Consider the following 15,735-nt stretch of genomic DNA (forward strand, 5'->3'; position numbering starts at 1 on the left):
CCCCAGGAAACATCCCAGTGAATCTACACTGCATCCTCATCCCAGGAAACATCCAGTGAATTTAGGCTGCATCCTCATCCCAGGAAACATGCCAGTGAATTTATACTGCATCCTCATCCCAGGAAACATGCCAGTGAATATATACTGCACCCTCATCCCAGGAAACATCCCACTGAATCTACTCTGCATCCTCATCCCAGGAAACATCCAGTGAATTTAGGCTGCATCCTCATCCCAGGAAACATGCCAGTGAATTTATACTGCATCCTCATCCCAGGAAACATGCCAGTGAATATATACTGCATCCTCATCCCAGGAAACATCCCAGTGAATCTACGCTGCATCCTCATCCCAGGAAACATCCCAGTGAATCTACGCTGCACCTTCATCCCAGGAAACATCCAGTGAATCTACACTGCATCCTCATCCCAGGAAACATCCAGTGAATTTAGGCTGCATCCTCTTCCCAGGAAACATCCAGTGAATCTACACTGCACCCTCATCCCTGGTAACATCCAGTGAATCTGCATTAGACTCTTAACCCTGGTCAGAGCCAGCATCAGGGAGGCTGAGAGTTTTCTGTGTCATATATTCCAGGAAGTGGTCACTCCACAGGCAGTGTTCAGAATATTGATAGGTGGCTATCTGAAAGAGTAGGAAGAGGCAGAAAGTTCAGGAGTGTTCACGGTGTGTGCCATTCTCAAACTAGTACTCAGATTTGGAGACTGCAGGGAGTGATGACACCTTGGACGAGTGCAGTCCAGACCATGGCACCATGGGCAAGGGACTGCACAGGAGGGAATGGCATAGTGTTAAAATGTTGTTGTTCTAGGACATTGCATACTTAGGGGGACAGAGAGGAGTTTCTGTAAATGTCTTCATAGTCCTACTTGGTGCATTGCCTCTCTAGTACCAGAGTAAATGACATCACGGAGAGGTTGCAGAATATTCTGTAGGGGGAAGGAGGTGAGCCAGAAATTGCGGCACACATCAATACCAACGAAATAGAGAGAGCAGGTATTGAGGTCTGATGGTCAGACTTTCAGGAAATAGGAGGAAGTTAAAAAGTAGGACCTCAAAGGTAGTAATCTCTAGATTACTCCCAGTGCCATGCACCAGCGAGAGCTGAAATAAGATAGAACAATGCATGGTTTGGAGCATGGTGCAGGAGGGAGGGCTTCAGATTCTTGGAGCATTGGGGCCAGTTCTCAGGCGGGAGGCACCTTTCCAACTGGACTGGGACCAATGTCCTCATTGGGAGGTTCACTCGTGTGGTTGGGGAGGGTTTAAAATGAATTGGCAGGGGTAGGGCACCAGCATATAGAAGTAGAAAAGAGGAATAAGATGCATAAAGGAATGAGAGTGTTGGATGGTATTAGAGGAGGAAGTAGTAACATATTCCAAAGAAGGGTCACTGACCCGAAACGTTAACTCTGCTTCTCTTTCCACAGATGCTGCCAGACCTGCTGAGTGGTTCCAGCATTTCTTGTTTTTGTTTCAGATTTCCAGCATCCACAGTATTTTGATTTTATTATAGTAGTGACATATTAGATCGAAGCAGAGTAAGAAAGATTACAAGGAACACAAATTCAGGTTTAGAATGCATGCATGTAAATGAACAAAGTGTGGTGAATAAGGTTGGTGATCTGCAAGTACAAATACTGTGTGGGAATATGATGTAGTAGCGATAATGGAAAAATGGTGAGGACTGTGTGCTTCCTATTCACTAATACAAAGAGTTCTGAAAAGATAGGGAAGGAAAAAGGGGAGGTGGGGTGGCAGGACTGATTAGGGAAGATTAGTGTTGGAAAGAGAGGATTTCCTGGAGGGGGTGCAAGGACAATCCATTTGGTTCGAGTTGAACAGCAAAAAGATCATGATCATGATACTGGGGGTGTTCTATAGGTCTCCAAATATTGAGAACAAGATGGAGAAGTAAATCTGCAGGGAAATCACAGAGATATGCAAGAACTATAGAGTGGTGATATTGCGGGACTTCAATTACCCATATATCGATTTGGATAATTTTACAGTAATGGGTAAGGAGGCAGAGGAATTTCGGAAATGTGTTCAGGAGAACTTCCTTGACTAGTTTGTTCTCGGCTCAATTAGGAAGAAGGCATTGCCGGATCTGGTGCTGGGAAAGAGGTGGGCTAAGTGGAAAAGTGCCCGTCGGATACACTTGGGTAAGAATGATCATCATGTCATAAGTTTTAGAACAGTAATGAAGAGCAAGGGACAATCTAAAGTAGAACTTCTAAATTTAAAGAGGGCTAACTTCAATGGGATGAGAGGGGATCTAGTCAGGGTAAAATAGAACCAAAGATAGACAGGAAAAACTGTAATGGAACATAGAACATAGAACAGTACAGCACAGTACAGGCCCTTCGGCCCACGATGTGCTGACCCTTTAACCTACTCTAAGATCAAACTAACTGCCTACCCGTCATTCTACTATCATCCATGTACCTATCCAAGAGTTGCTTAAATGTCCCTAATGTATCTGCTTCTACTACCACCGCTGGCAGCGCATTCCACGCACCCACCACTCTCTGTGTAAAGAACCTACCTCTGACCTCTCCCCGAAACCTTCCTCCAATCACCTTAAAATTATGCCCCCTGGTGATAGCCCTTTCCGCCCTGGGAAAAAGTCTCTGGCTATCCACTCTATCTATGCCTCTCATGATATTGTACACCTCTATCAAGTCACCTCTCATCCTTCTTTGCTCCAGTGAGAAAAGCCCTAGCTCCCTCAACCTTTCTTCATAAGACATGCCCTCCAGTCCAGGCAGTATCCTGGTAAATCTCCTCTGCACCCTCTCGAAAGCTTCCACATCCTTCCTATAATGAGGCGACCAGAACTGAACACAATATTCCAAGTGTGGTCTAACCAGGGCTTTATAGAGCTGCAGCATAACCGCGCGGCTCTTAAACTCAATCCGCCTGTTAATGAAAGCTGGGATCTGTCAGCGTTTACATCTGTGGAGGACCTCCACCGGTGCGGGATGACTCCTTCGAATTGTGGGCCCTCTTCTCCTGGAGGGGCAAGGAGGCAGATATTAACAATGACATGTGAACAGAACTATGTGTCAAAAAAGGGTTGCTGGCTACAAAGGTGGAGGGTGCTTGGTGTGCACTACTGAGTGAGCTACTCATGTCGGTGCCATTCCCAGAGCACCGGACAAGTGTAAGTTCTGTCATACATTGCACCATTCATGTCGCTTCTTCCCTGCCTGCCCAACCTCCCATTCTTCAGCATGGCAGTGGCACACATATGCCACTCTGTGTGGATGCACTCAGTTTCAGTGGAGCCCTGATAGACATTGGCTCTTACTCTCGCGCTTCTTAGCAGGTCATTCATCCGTGTGCAGCACTGCACCCAGTTGCGGTGGATGGCATCACAGCTGCTGACCTCCTGTGCCACCTCCAGCCAGGCTGCCTTGGTCATGTGAGAGGGCCTCTTCCTACCCTTGCTGGGGAAGAGGACGCCCTGCCTTGCTCGGACAGCCTGAAGGAGTGTAGTCAGGGAGGCATCACTAAACCATGGTCCCACACTGGTACACCCCTCTCTCTCCAATCAGATAGATGTCTTGATTGAAAACGGTCTCACTTCCAGGGATCCTCGTGGGTGCAAGCATAGCTGCTGTACTGGCTTCCCTTTTAATAGGGCCCAGCACATGATTCTCAGCTGTGTTGGCTTCCAACACAGCACCGGATGTCCCCACCATACCCAACCCCCCCCGCCCCAAAAACGTAATATGGGGGGAGCTGCCTGTAGCCTCTGTGATAATGAGCCCCTGCATGTAGTATCACAGGGACTCTGAAGCAGATGCTGAGTGCAGGCACACTGCCGAGTTCAAAGCACACCACAGTGAAGTGCAGCGCGTGAATAAAATTCAGCCCCATGATTGAAGGAAGGTCATTGATGAAGCAGCTGAAGATGGTTGGGCCTAGGACACTACCCAGAGGAACTCCTGCAGTGATATCCTGGAGCTGAGATGATTTACCTCCAACAAACACAATCACTTCCCTTTGTGATAGGTACGGCTCCAACCAGCAGAGAGATTTCCCCCTGATTCCCATTGACTCCAGTTTAGCTCGGACTCCTTGATGCTGTAATTGATCAAATGCTGCCTTGATGTCAAGGGCCGTCACTCTCACCTCACCTCTGGAATTCAGCTCTCTTTTTCCATGTTTGAACCAAGGCTTGAAAATTTAAAGAGTGAGGAGAAGGCAAGACAACAAGGCTAAAATAAGGACATTGATAATCTGAGCATGGCAGGAAGGGACAGAGCATACAAACCTAACAGTATGTCAGCAGATAGGTCTAAAGGTTGTGAATATAATAAAAGGACAGAATTAAAGGCACTCTTTTGAAATGCATGCAGCATTTGCAACAGGGAGATGAATTGACAGCCTTGCAGGTTATGGCACTTGAGGTGCGTATCCAGGCTCCTTTTAGATGAGTTGAGGATGTCTGTCTCTACTACCCTTTTAGGCAGTGAGTTCCAGACCCCCACCACCCCTGGGTGCAAAAAATATTTCCTCATCTCCCCTCTAATCTTCCTACCAATTGCTTGAAATATCTGTCCCCTATTCACTGACGTCTCAGCGATGGTAATTAGGCCCTTCACCTCCACTCTGTCCAGGCCCTGCACAATTTTGCACATTTCAATCAGATCTCCCCTCAGCCTTCTCTATTCCAAGGTGAATGACCCCAGACTATCCAATCTTTCCTCATAGCCGTATTTTCCCAATCCTAACAACACCCTCATAAATCTCCTCTCTACCCTCCCTCGTGTAATTATATATTTTCTATTAGGAGATGACCAGAACTGCACACAGTTATAAAGTTGTGGCCTCACCAATAAGTTGTACAGTTCCAGAATAAACTCCCTGTTCTTATATTCTATACCTTGACTAATAAAGGAAATGATTCAATATGCCGTCTTAACCACCTTATCAAACTATCCTGTTACCTTCAGGGATCTGTGGACATTCACGCCAGTTTAAACACTGTCTCTCCAATTTAAACCTCTCAGTTCAAACTCTGCGATAGCCAGTTAGTCATGTGACTACTGGTCTGACTACGTCGGTTTGTGGATTGTATTGGAGCAGTGGATAGCTCCTTTGTTCCCAAAGCACATTCTGATAATATGCAAAAATGTCTTTCTCGCCAGGGGCCTCGCAACCCCTTGTAATAGGCCTTCCCTTCTTCCCAGCAACAATTTGAAATTTAATGTCCATGTCATGGAATTCTTGTGCCTCATCCTTGGCAGGTTGCCTGCTTGTTACACTTCCCTGGATTCCATAAGCTTTTATTTTTTAAACCAGTCTACCAGGTGGGACCTTGTCAAAACCTTTGCTAAAATCCATATAGATCACATCAACTGCACTACCCTCGTCAATCCTCTTTGTTACTTCTTCAAAAAATGCAATCAAATTAGTCAAACAAGATCCTCTCTTAACAAATCCATGCTGATTATCCTTGATTAAAATGTGCCCTTTGAAGTGACAGTTTATCCTGTTTCTCAGAATTGATTCCCATAATTTGCCCACTACTGAGGTTAGACTGACTGGCCTGAAATTATTCAGTCTTTCCTTTGTTCCCTTTGTAAACAAAGGTACAACATTAGCAATCCTCCAATCCTCCAGCACCACACCTGTATCCAGTGAGGACTGAAAAATGATGGACAGACCTTCCACTACATCCTCCCTGGCCTGAGGTACATTTCATCCATCCCTGGTGATTTATCCATTTTCAAGGATGCTAATCCCATGAATAATTCTTCTCTCCCTATGTTTATCACATCCAATACTTCACACTCCTTTATCACCTCAACACCTGCATCAACCCTCTCTTTTGTGAGGACAGATGCAATGCATTCATTAAGAACCATACCAACATATTCCATCCCTACACATAGGTTACCTTGTTGGGCTTTTATGGGTCCTACTCTTTCCTTAGTTATCCTCTTATTCTTAATGTATTGATAAAATATCTTTGGATTCACCTTGATTTTGCATGCCAATATTCTTTCATGCCCTCTCTTTGCTTTCCTAACTTCATTTTGATTTCACCCTCCACTTTCTATACTCCTCTCGGCTTTCTGTCGCATTGAGTTCTCAGTGTTGGACATAAGCTTTTCTCTTCAGCCTTACCTGAGCCTGTAAACACCTTGACACCCATGAGGCTCTAGATTTGGCCATCCCATCCGTCTTCTTTGTGGGAACATGTTTACTCTGAACCCCTTGAATCTCCCCTTTGAATGCCTCCCACTGCTCTGACACTGATTTACCTTCAAGTATCTGTTTCCAGTCCACTTTCACTAAATCAATCCTCAGCTGAGTAAAATTTGCCTTACTCCAATTGGGAACTCGAACTCTTGTTCTATCCTTGTCCTCTTCCATAATTATGTTAAAACTGACTGAATTATAATCACTAGAACCAAAATGCTCTCTCATTGCCACTCCTTCCACCTGCCCAGCCTCATTTCCTTAAAATAAGTTCAAAACTGCACACTCTCTTGTTGAACTTGCTACATACTGACCAAAAGGTTCTCCTGAACGCACCTCAAGAATTCTGCCCCCTTAATTCCTTTCACAAAAGAACTATCCCAGTTAATGTTGGGGTAGTTAAAATCCCAAAATATTACTGCCCTCTTTTTATAGGCCACCAACTGTACTGCTAATGTAGGGCACAGTATAAATCAGGAAATTAGAGGTGTATGTAACAAGGGTAATACAGTAATCATGGGGGAACTCAGTCTACATATAGACAGGGTAAACCTATTAGGACTAATGCTATGGAGGATGAAATCCTGGAATGCTTACAAGATGCTTTTCTAGGCAAGGCCAGCATTTATCACCCATCCATAATTACCCTTAGGATGTGGTGGTGATCTACCTTCTTGAATCGCTGTGGTCCATGTGGGGTAGGTACACCTACAGTACTGTTAAGAAGGGAGTTCCAGGATTTTGAACCAGTGACAGTGAAGGAATGGCGATATAGTTCCAAGTCAGGATGCTGTATGGCTTGGAGGGGAACTTGCAGGTGTTGGTGTTCCCATGCATCTGCTGCCCTTGTCCTTCGAAGTGGTAGAGGTCGTGGGTTTGGAAGGTGCTGTCTAAGAAGACTTGGTGCATTATGGCAGTGCATCTTGTAGATGGTACACACTGCTGCCACTGTGCATCAGTGGTGGAGGGAATGAATGTTTGTTGATGGGGTTCCAATCAAGCGGGCTGCTTTGTCCTGGATGGTGTCGAGCTTCTTGAGTGTTGTTAAAGCTGCATTCATCCAGGCTAGTGGAGAGTATTCCATCACACTCCTGCCTTGTGCATTGTAGATGGTGGACAGGCTTTGGGGAGTCAGGACGTGTGTCACTCACCGCTGGATTCCTAGCCTCTGACCTGCTCTTGTAGCCATGGTATTTATATGGCTGCTCCAGTTCAGTTTCAGGTCAATAGCAATTCCAGCATGTTGATAGTGGGAGATTCAGCAATCTTAATGCCATAGAATGTCAAGGGGAGATGGTTCGATTTTCTCTTGTTAGAGATGATCATTGCCAGGCACTTATGTGGCATGAATGTTACTTACCACTTATCAGCCCAAGCTGATATCCAAGTCTTGCTGCATTTGAACACAGACTGCTTCAGTATCTGAAGAGTCACGAATGGTGCTGAACATTGTGCAATCATCAGTGAACATCCCCACTTCTGACCTTATGATTGAAGGACAGTCATTGATGAAGCAGCTGAAGATGGGTGGGCCTGGGACACTACCCTGAGGAACTCCTGCAGTGATGTTCTGAAGCTGAAATGATTGACCTCCAACAACCACAACCATCTCCCTTTGCGACACCAACCAGCAGAGAGATTTTCCCCCTGATTCCCATTGAGTTCAGTCTTGCTAGTGCCCTTGATGCCAAAATCGGTCAAATGCTGCCTTGATGTCAAGGGCACTCACTCTTACCTCACCTCTTGAGTTCAGCTCTTTTCTCCATGTTTGAACCAAGGCTGTAATGAGGTCAGGAGCTGAGTGGCCCTGGCGGAACCCAAATTGAGCGTCACTGAGCAGGTTATTCCTAAGCAAGTGCTGCTTGATAGCATTGTCGATGACACCTTCCATCACTGTACTCATGATTGAGAGTAGACTGATGGGGCGGTAATTGACACAAAACTAGGTGGAAGGGTGAGTTGTGAGGTGGATCCAAAGACAGTTCAAGGGGATTTGGAGAGTCGAAGTGAGTGGGCAAAAATGTGGCAGATGAAATACAATGTTGAGAAATATGAGGTTATCCACTTTCGTCGGAAAAACAGAAACACGGAGTATTTCTTGAACGGTGATTGGCTGGGAAGTGTTGAACTTCAAAAGGACTTGGGTGTCCTTGTTCGTGAGGCACTGAAAGCTAACATGCAGGTGCAGCAAGCAATGAAGAATGAAAATGGTATGTTGGCCTTTATTACAAGAGGATTTGCGGATAGGAGTAAAGATGTCTTACTGCAATTATATAGAGCCCTGGTGAGGCTGCACCTGGAGTAATGTGTGCAGTTTTGTCTCCTTACCTGAAAAAGATATACTTGCCATGGAGGGAGTGCAATGATGGATCATAAAACTAATTCCTGGGATGGAGAAATTTTCATATGAGAAAAGATTAAATAGACTGGGCCTTTATTCTCTAGAGTTCAGAAATCATTGCAGTGTCATCTGTGTATCTCAAGTTGCTAATGTTCAACCCACCAATATTACAATCTGATAGATGTTCTATGTCTCTGAAGATAGTTTCAGTGTAAAGTTTGAAAAGTTTTGGTAGCATAACACATCCTGACACACTCCTCTTTTATTTGGAAAACTGTCTGACGAGCCGCTATCAATTCTCATCACTGCTGATTGCTTCTAATATAGATTCTGAATTATCCTTTTATCATTTCTGTCAATTTCTAGTTTGTTTTTGCACTCCATTATTTTCTGATAGTGGACTCTATCAAATGCCACCTCATTGTCTATCAAGCATACATACACAGTTTTTTGTCCTTCCAGGTATCTTTCGATCATTACTCTCAAGTTAAAGATGCCCTCTCTTGTTCCTTTCTTTGGTCTGAATCCTGACTGAATGTCGTCTATCTCTGCTTCTGTTGACTAGTCATTTCTTTCCAAAGTGATTATTAAAATCATTTTCATCACATGGCTCATGAGGCTTATTGTCCTGTGTTCTGACTACTCTCGGCTTTTGGTTTCTTTGGGAGTTTAATGGACACTGACTGCATAAGATCCACAGATATAAATCTGTTCTGTAAATTTTGTTACAGGAGGTCTGTCAGTTTCCCAATGTCAACAGGATTTCAGGCATTCTGTTGGTATCTCATCAATTCCAGGTGCTTTCTTTGCTTTCATCTTTTTGATCGCTGCACTGACTTCTGCCTCTGACTATGAACAAACCAAAACTGCAATTCTAAATGCAGATGAGTTCATACCCAAAGCCTATTAACAGAAACTTTGACACACTGGGAAAAGATCCACCAGAGTTCCATTGAATTTGAAAGAATTAAACATATGGATTTCAATTGCTGGATAAGATCTCTCAAGCTGGAACACTCAGATGAAAATTTGAGAGAAGTGATGTTGCTGGAAGAGTTTAAAAATAGCATCCCAGTTAATATAAGAACCCATATTGAAGAGCAAAGAGTAAGAGAATCAGCAGAAATGGCCGACTATGGGTTAACACACAGACACCTAACTCAGAATAAATTTGAGTCTAATAATTCTTACAGGCTAGGGAGAGATAGGAGGGATGCAGATGAAGCAGAAATGGGCTCGAGAGAACAGAAGAGTAAGGAAGGAAAACCAGATAAGTCTGCAACTTTTAAAAGAAAGAACCCAGATAATAAACTAGTAGGGGCATGCCCGATGTGTTTCAAGTGAGGAAATCGGGGCATGTCAAGGAAGATTGTTGACAAATAAACAGTGTCTGTAGCTATGATTGTAGTGAGCATGTGCTCCAACATAACACAGGATCAGAATACCTGCAAAAACATTGTCCAGAAGGGAAACTGACTCCTTTTGTATCCCAGGCACCAGACAAGGAGATAGCCATCCTCAGTGATACCGTTTTTTTTTCAAACACTACTCGTAGCAAACTTTACAGAAATGCCTCCCGAAAGCAGAACAAATACCACAGTATTCGTAAAAGAGCTTACTGGAAAATGCTTAAAGCTTCCCTTAGTTGAAATTTATTTGCAAAGTAAGTTGGTCACCAAGGTAATGATGGTCGGGGCCATTCCAAGCTTACCAGTGCAGGGAGTCAGCCTATTGTTGGAAATGACTCAGCAGGAGCAGAGTATTGCATCCAGAGGGTCCAGAACAGTCCAGGGAGACTGGAGAAACTGAGGGGAACAAACAAAATTCTGCACAGCTGCAGAGGGCTGAGGAAGTCCATAAAATCCTACATGGGACGATAGGGCCAGTAAAGATTAAAGAGCATAAAGGAAAGTCAGTAGAATTTTAAAAAAACAAAATGGAGCCAGTAGAATTTAAAAAGGCCAAGATATCACCTGTGAGCAGTAATGCCCCAGAGGACATGGGGCAGATTGGGGGAGGAAATAATCTCCGAAGTAAAGGAAATAGGGAAGGTAAAATATCCTCAGGTAAACAACACTTGTGAAAGCCACAAGAAAAATAAAAGTGAGGTCAATGCGGATGTGCCCACTGAAGAATCAAAGGCTCAGGTTCTAAATCCAAAGCTAACTTAACAGAGCAAAACAGATACAGTACCCACTAAGGACAAAGTGCAGAAGGAGAACCCAGATGCCTCACAGGTGTGAAAAAAACCAATTTATCATGCACTGTGTTACGACCGAGCAACGCACTGTCAATTCAGTCCCATCACGTCACAGGTAATAGCATATTATTAAAGTTTTTCTGCCTACCAGAAAACAGCTAAATTAAACGCTTTATTAACCCCCAGAATTAAATACACCAAACCAGGTATCTTTAAACAACAACACATTAACTATTTATTAATAAACTAAATCTTAAACACGATTTTGATCAATTTATATCTAAAGACCTTATAACTTCATATTATCCTAACCTCCATGCACACACAAATACATTAAAAAACCTATGGTTATCCAGTTTGAAAAAATGACATTTCTTAGGAATAAATAAGTAGCTGGGTTGTTAGTCCTGGAGATTTATGTTCCCTGTTGATGAGATGTCCCAGAGTAGAATAAGGAAATGCCACTCGTAGTCTCCAGGCGATTTTGATGGGATCTTTAAGGGATAGACATTCAAAGCACTTCAGTTGCAGCAGGCATCACACAGTTCTTTCAACAAGGAGTATAACAACAGAACTATTTGTATTCTAAAATTGGTAGTCTTTCAGTAGAAAGTTTACTGAAAATTCCAGCAAACACAAAAGACAACAGATAGTCACTCCTGAAGCAGAGATTTCTTAGCGTTTGGAAGTGACAGAGGAATTTACTACTTCCAACAATGCAAATGTCCTTTTCCAGGGTTTTTCTCTCCTTAGCCAGTACACAGCCTGGAGATAAATGCAGATGTTTCTGCTAAGGGAGAAGGATCCTTCCTTTCAGTCAGCACACTTCACTGAACTCCAGATCAGACTGGTTTTAGCTAGTCTTTGCACACAGTCAAAGTGATACATTACAGAACGTGGCTTTCTCTCTCCTGCTGTTTCCTAGGAAACAAGCTTGCTGCTAGCACACTGTTTTTAAACAGAGTCTTAAAGGCACAATGTTTTATACAGAGGGAAAAAAAACAATAAAATAAAAGCAAAATACTGCGAATGCTGGAAATCACAAATAAAAACAAAAAGTGCTGGAATTACTCAGCAGGTCAGGCAGCATCTGTGGAGATAGAAACGGAGTTAACGGTTCAGGTCTGTGATCTTTCATCAGAACTGGAAAAAGTTAGAAAAAAATTAGGTTCTGAGCATGTGGCAGCAGTGCGGGAGGTGGGGTGGGGGCGGGGGGAAGATATGGGGGGAGTGGTGCAGCAACATGGGGAAGAGAACAAAGGGAAAGGTGTTTGATAGGGAAGAGGGCAGGAAAGATTAAACAACAAAGCTGTCCTGCGACAAAGGCAAAGAGAAAGAAAAAATAGTTCCATGACAACTGTCACCCTAGAGTTAAGAATTATCAAGGTACCAGAACCTGAACGATTAAATCCACGTGCGGTTGAAGCAGCTATAAAGAGGCTGAACTTGTTCTCACATTGAACAACTTCTCCTTCAACACCACTCACTTCCTTCAAGTAAAATGTGTTGCTATTGGTACCCACATGGGCCCTAGTTATAGCTGACTTTTTGTCGGATATGTCGAACATTCCTTGTTCCAGTCCTCCTCAGGCCCCCTGCCCCAACTCTTTTTCTGGTGCATTGATGACTGCATCAGTGTCATTCCCTCCCCTCACCCCAAACTGGAAAACTTTATCAATTTTGTTTCCAAAATCCACCCTTATCTCACCTTCACATGGTCCATCTCCAACACTTCTCTTCCCTTCCTTCACTTGGCTGTCTCCAGCTCCGGGGATAGGCTATCTACTAATATTCATTATAAGCCCACCGCCTCCCAGAGCTACCTCGACTACACTTCTTCACACCCTGCCTCCTGTAAGGACTCCATTCCATTCTCCCACTTTCTCCGTCTCCGATGCATCTCCTCTGATGATGCAACCTTCCACAACAGCACCTCTGATATGTCTTCCTTTTCCCTCAACTGGGGATTCCCCTCCACTGTGGTTGACAGGGCCGTCAATCATGTCTGGCCCATTTCCCGCATTTTTGCCCTCACACTTTCCTCTCCCTCCCAGAACTGCGACAGGTTTCCCCTTGTCCTCACATTCTCCCCCACCAGGCATCACATCCAAAGGATCATCTTCCACCATTTCCGCCATGTCCAGTGTGATGTCACCACAAAATGCATCTTCCCCTCCCCTCCCCTGTCAGCATTCCAAAGGGACTGTTCCCTCCGTGACACCCTAGTCCATTCCTCTATTACCCTTGACACCTCGTTCCCTTCCCATGGCACCTTCCCTTGCTATCACAAGATGTTCCAGGTCCCGTTTACTGCACGGTGGAAGCACCCCTCCACCGCCTTTGTTCGGTAGAGAGTTTCATCTGTTGACTATTTTTTATTAAAACAGAACCATCCAGTTTGTATATTTGTCCGTTTACCTCCTCTCTCCTCACTATTGAAGGCCCAAAACACTCCTTTCAGATGAAGCGGTGATTTACTTGTACTTCCTTCAATTTAGTATTCTGTATTCGCTGCTCACAATGTGGTCTCCTCCGCATTGGGCAGATTGGTTGACCACTTTGCTGAACTCCGAAAGCACGACAATGAGCTTCTTGTTGCTTGTCATTTCAACACAGCTCCCTGCTCTCATGCTCCAGTGTTCCGGTGAACATCAATGCAAGCTCGAGGAGCAGCCCCTGATCTTTTGATTAGGCATTCTGCAGCCTTCCAGACTGAACATTGAGTTCAATAACTTCAGAGGATGACTGGCTTGTTTTAAAATATTTTATTTTTTAACCATGTGCCTGTTTTTCATGCAGTCAGAGTTGCTCATTATTCCGCAAGTAACATTCCCTCTGGACTAATTCTTTGTCTTTTACCACAAGCATTAACACATTCTTTGCCTTTGTTTCAGGACAGCTTTGTTATTTAATCTCTCCTGCCCTTTCAAACACCTTTCCCTTTGTTCTCTCCCCCACCCCCTCCCCTTCACTTGCTTAAAACTGATTCTTTTCTAACCTTTGTTAGTTCTGATGAAAGGTCACAGACCTGAAACATTAACTTTGCTTCTCTCTCCACAGATGCTGCCAGACCTGCTGGGTATTTCCAGCACTTTTGTTTTTGTTTCAGATTTGCAGCATCTGCAGTATTTTGCTTTTATTAAAGGGGTTAAGGTTGAACAAGCAGTGAAATTTGCCCATAGCCTAATGGTCAACAGGCAGAAACAATGCAGTAACGGAAATTCTCATTTTGCAAATCTTGGAACAGAAAAGTTGTCTCTCCAGGTATCTTGTGAAGTATTGCAAATAGATGAAATAGAAAACCAACCCCATTCAACACCACATGACTGGGATTTAAAAGTGGGAAATGGATAGAAAACGCCAAATTTTCAAAACAGAAGTTTTACTGGGGCAAAACTTCAACACCCAAAAAAGAAATCCAACTATAACTCTGCCTCATCGAAAGAAAGGATGATGAAAATCTCAAACTTGAACAAAAAATGTTTGTTAACAGACAATTCCAGCTTTAGCAGTTGTAAGATTGAGGTGTGTGTATCAGGAGTACAGAATATGTCCAGTGGTGTGAACTTGTCACTTTCTGAACCAAAAAAAACATAAAAATGAAATCCAAGGAACACCTTTTTTTCCCCTTTTGGGGGAGGTGTCATGCTCACGAGAAGTGCAGCAATGTAAATACAGAACCACACTAAAAAAAAATACAAAAGTATCTTTTCCTTTTAAAACGTGGACAATGTGCTGCAAAGTGGTTGTCGGTGGTCAGGCTGACTGGGTCTGTATACACAAACTGTCTCACTGTCTGTTAAGGACAAAAGCATGCATTCCAAGTTAAGAGGTGTCAATTACACCCATCCTGAAACCATCAAGAGGCATTCCTTAAATCATTGGGTTCTTCTGCAACAAAGAAGGTGTGAAGCAACCACATCCTGGTTTACTGTTGGTCAACATATGAAGGGAGCCACGTGTCTCCTAACAGAGGCAACATGTGAGAGATTTCTACCTTTAAAAGTATCTCTCTGGAGAGAGAGGGTAGAGATCACAACAACATCACAAAAAGCCTGTCCAGCTGAGAGCTGTGAGGGATCCAGCAAAAACCAAAGACGAACTCTGCTGCAAATTTTACCCATCTTGCTGCATCAGAGAACTAAAAGTGACCACCACCTCCAGACTGAAGTCCAACCACCAGAAAATTTATAAACAACCCAGGCCTGAAACGTTAAAAAAGAAACTCTCCTCTGAGAAGATTCAACAGGTTTCCTGTGAATGCTGCACATCTACCTCACTTCAAACAACCTACCCTATTTCTCTTTATTTGTTTTTGGGCATGTGCATGTGAGTGAATACAAGCTTGGGTGAGCTTGTGACCATTTCAGGAATGAATATTGTTCAATAAATAGTTAATTTTATGGTTTAAGCCTACAAGAAAGTCTATCACTGTCTGTTTATTTGACAAGTAAAACATAAAGGGGTTAAAACCCGAGTAACAAAAAGACCTTCAAAAGTATCTCTCTGGAGAGAGACGGTAGAGATCACAACAACATCACAAAAAGCCTGTCCAGCTTACCACAAAGAACAAAGAACAGTACAGCACAGGAACAGGCCATTCGGCCCGCCAAGCCTGCGCCGATCCTGATGCCCTTCTAAACTAAAACCTTCTGCACTTCCAGGGTCCGTATTCCTCTATTCCCATCCGATTCATGTATCTGTCAAGATGCCTCTTGAACATCACTATCGTACCAGTTTCCACCACCTCCCCCGGCAGCAGGTTCCAGGCACTCACCACCCTCTGTCTAAAAACGTGCATCGCACATCCCCTCGAAACTTTGCCCCTCGTACCTTAAACTTATGTCCCCTCATAACTGACTCTTCCACCCCGGGAAAAAGCTTCTGACTATCCACTCTGTCCATGATGCTCATAACTTTGTAAACCTCTATCATGTCACCCCTCCACCTCTGTCAT

The sequence above is a fragment of the Heterodontus francisci genome, chromosome 17, assembly GCF_036365525.1.
Source record: "Heterodontus francisci isolate sHetFra1 chromosome 17, sHetFra1.hap1, whole genome shotgun sequence".
NCBI lineage: Eukaryota > Metazoa > Chordata > Chondrichthyes > Heterodontiformes > Heterodontidae > Heterodontus > Heterodontus francisci.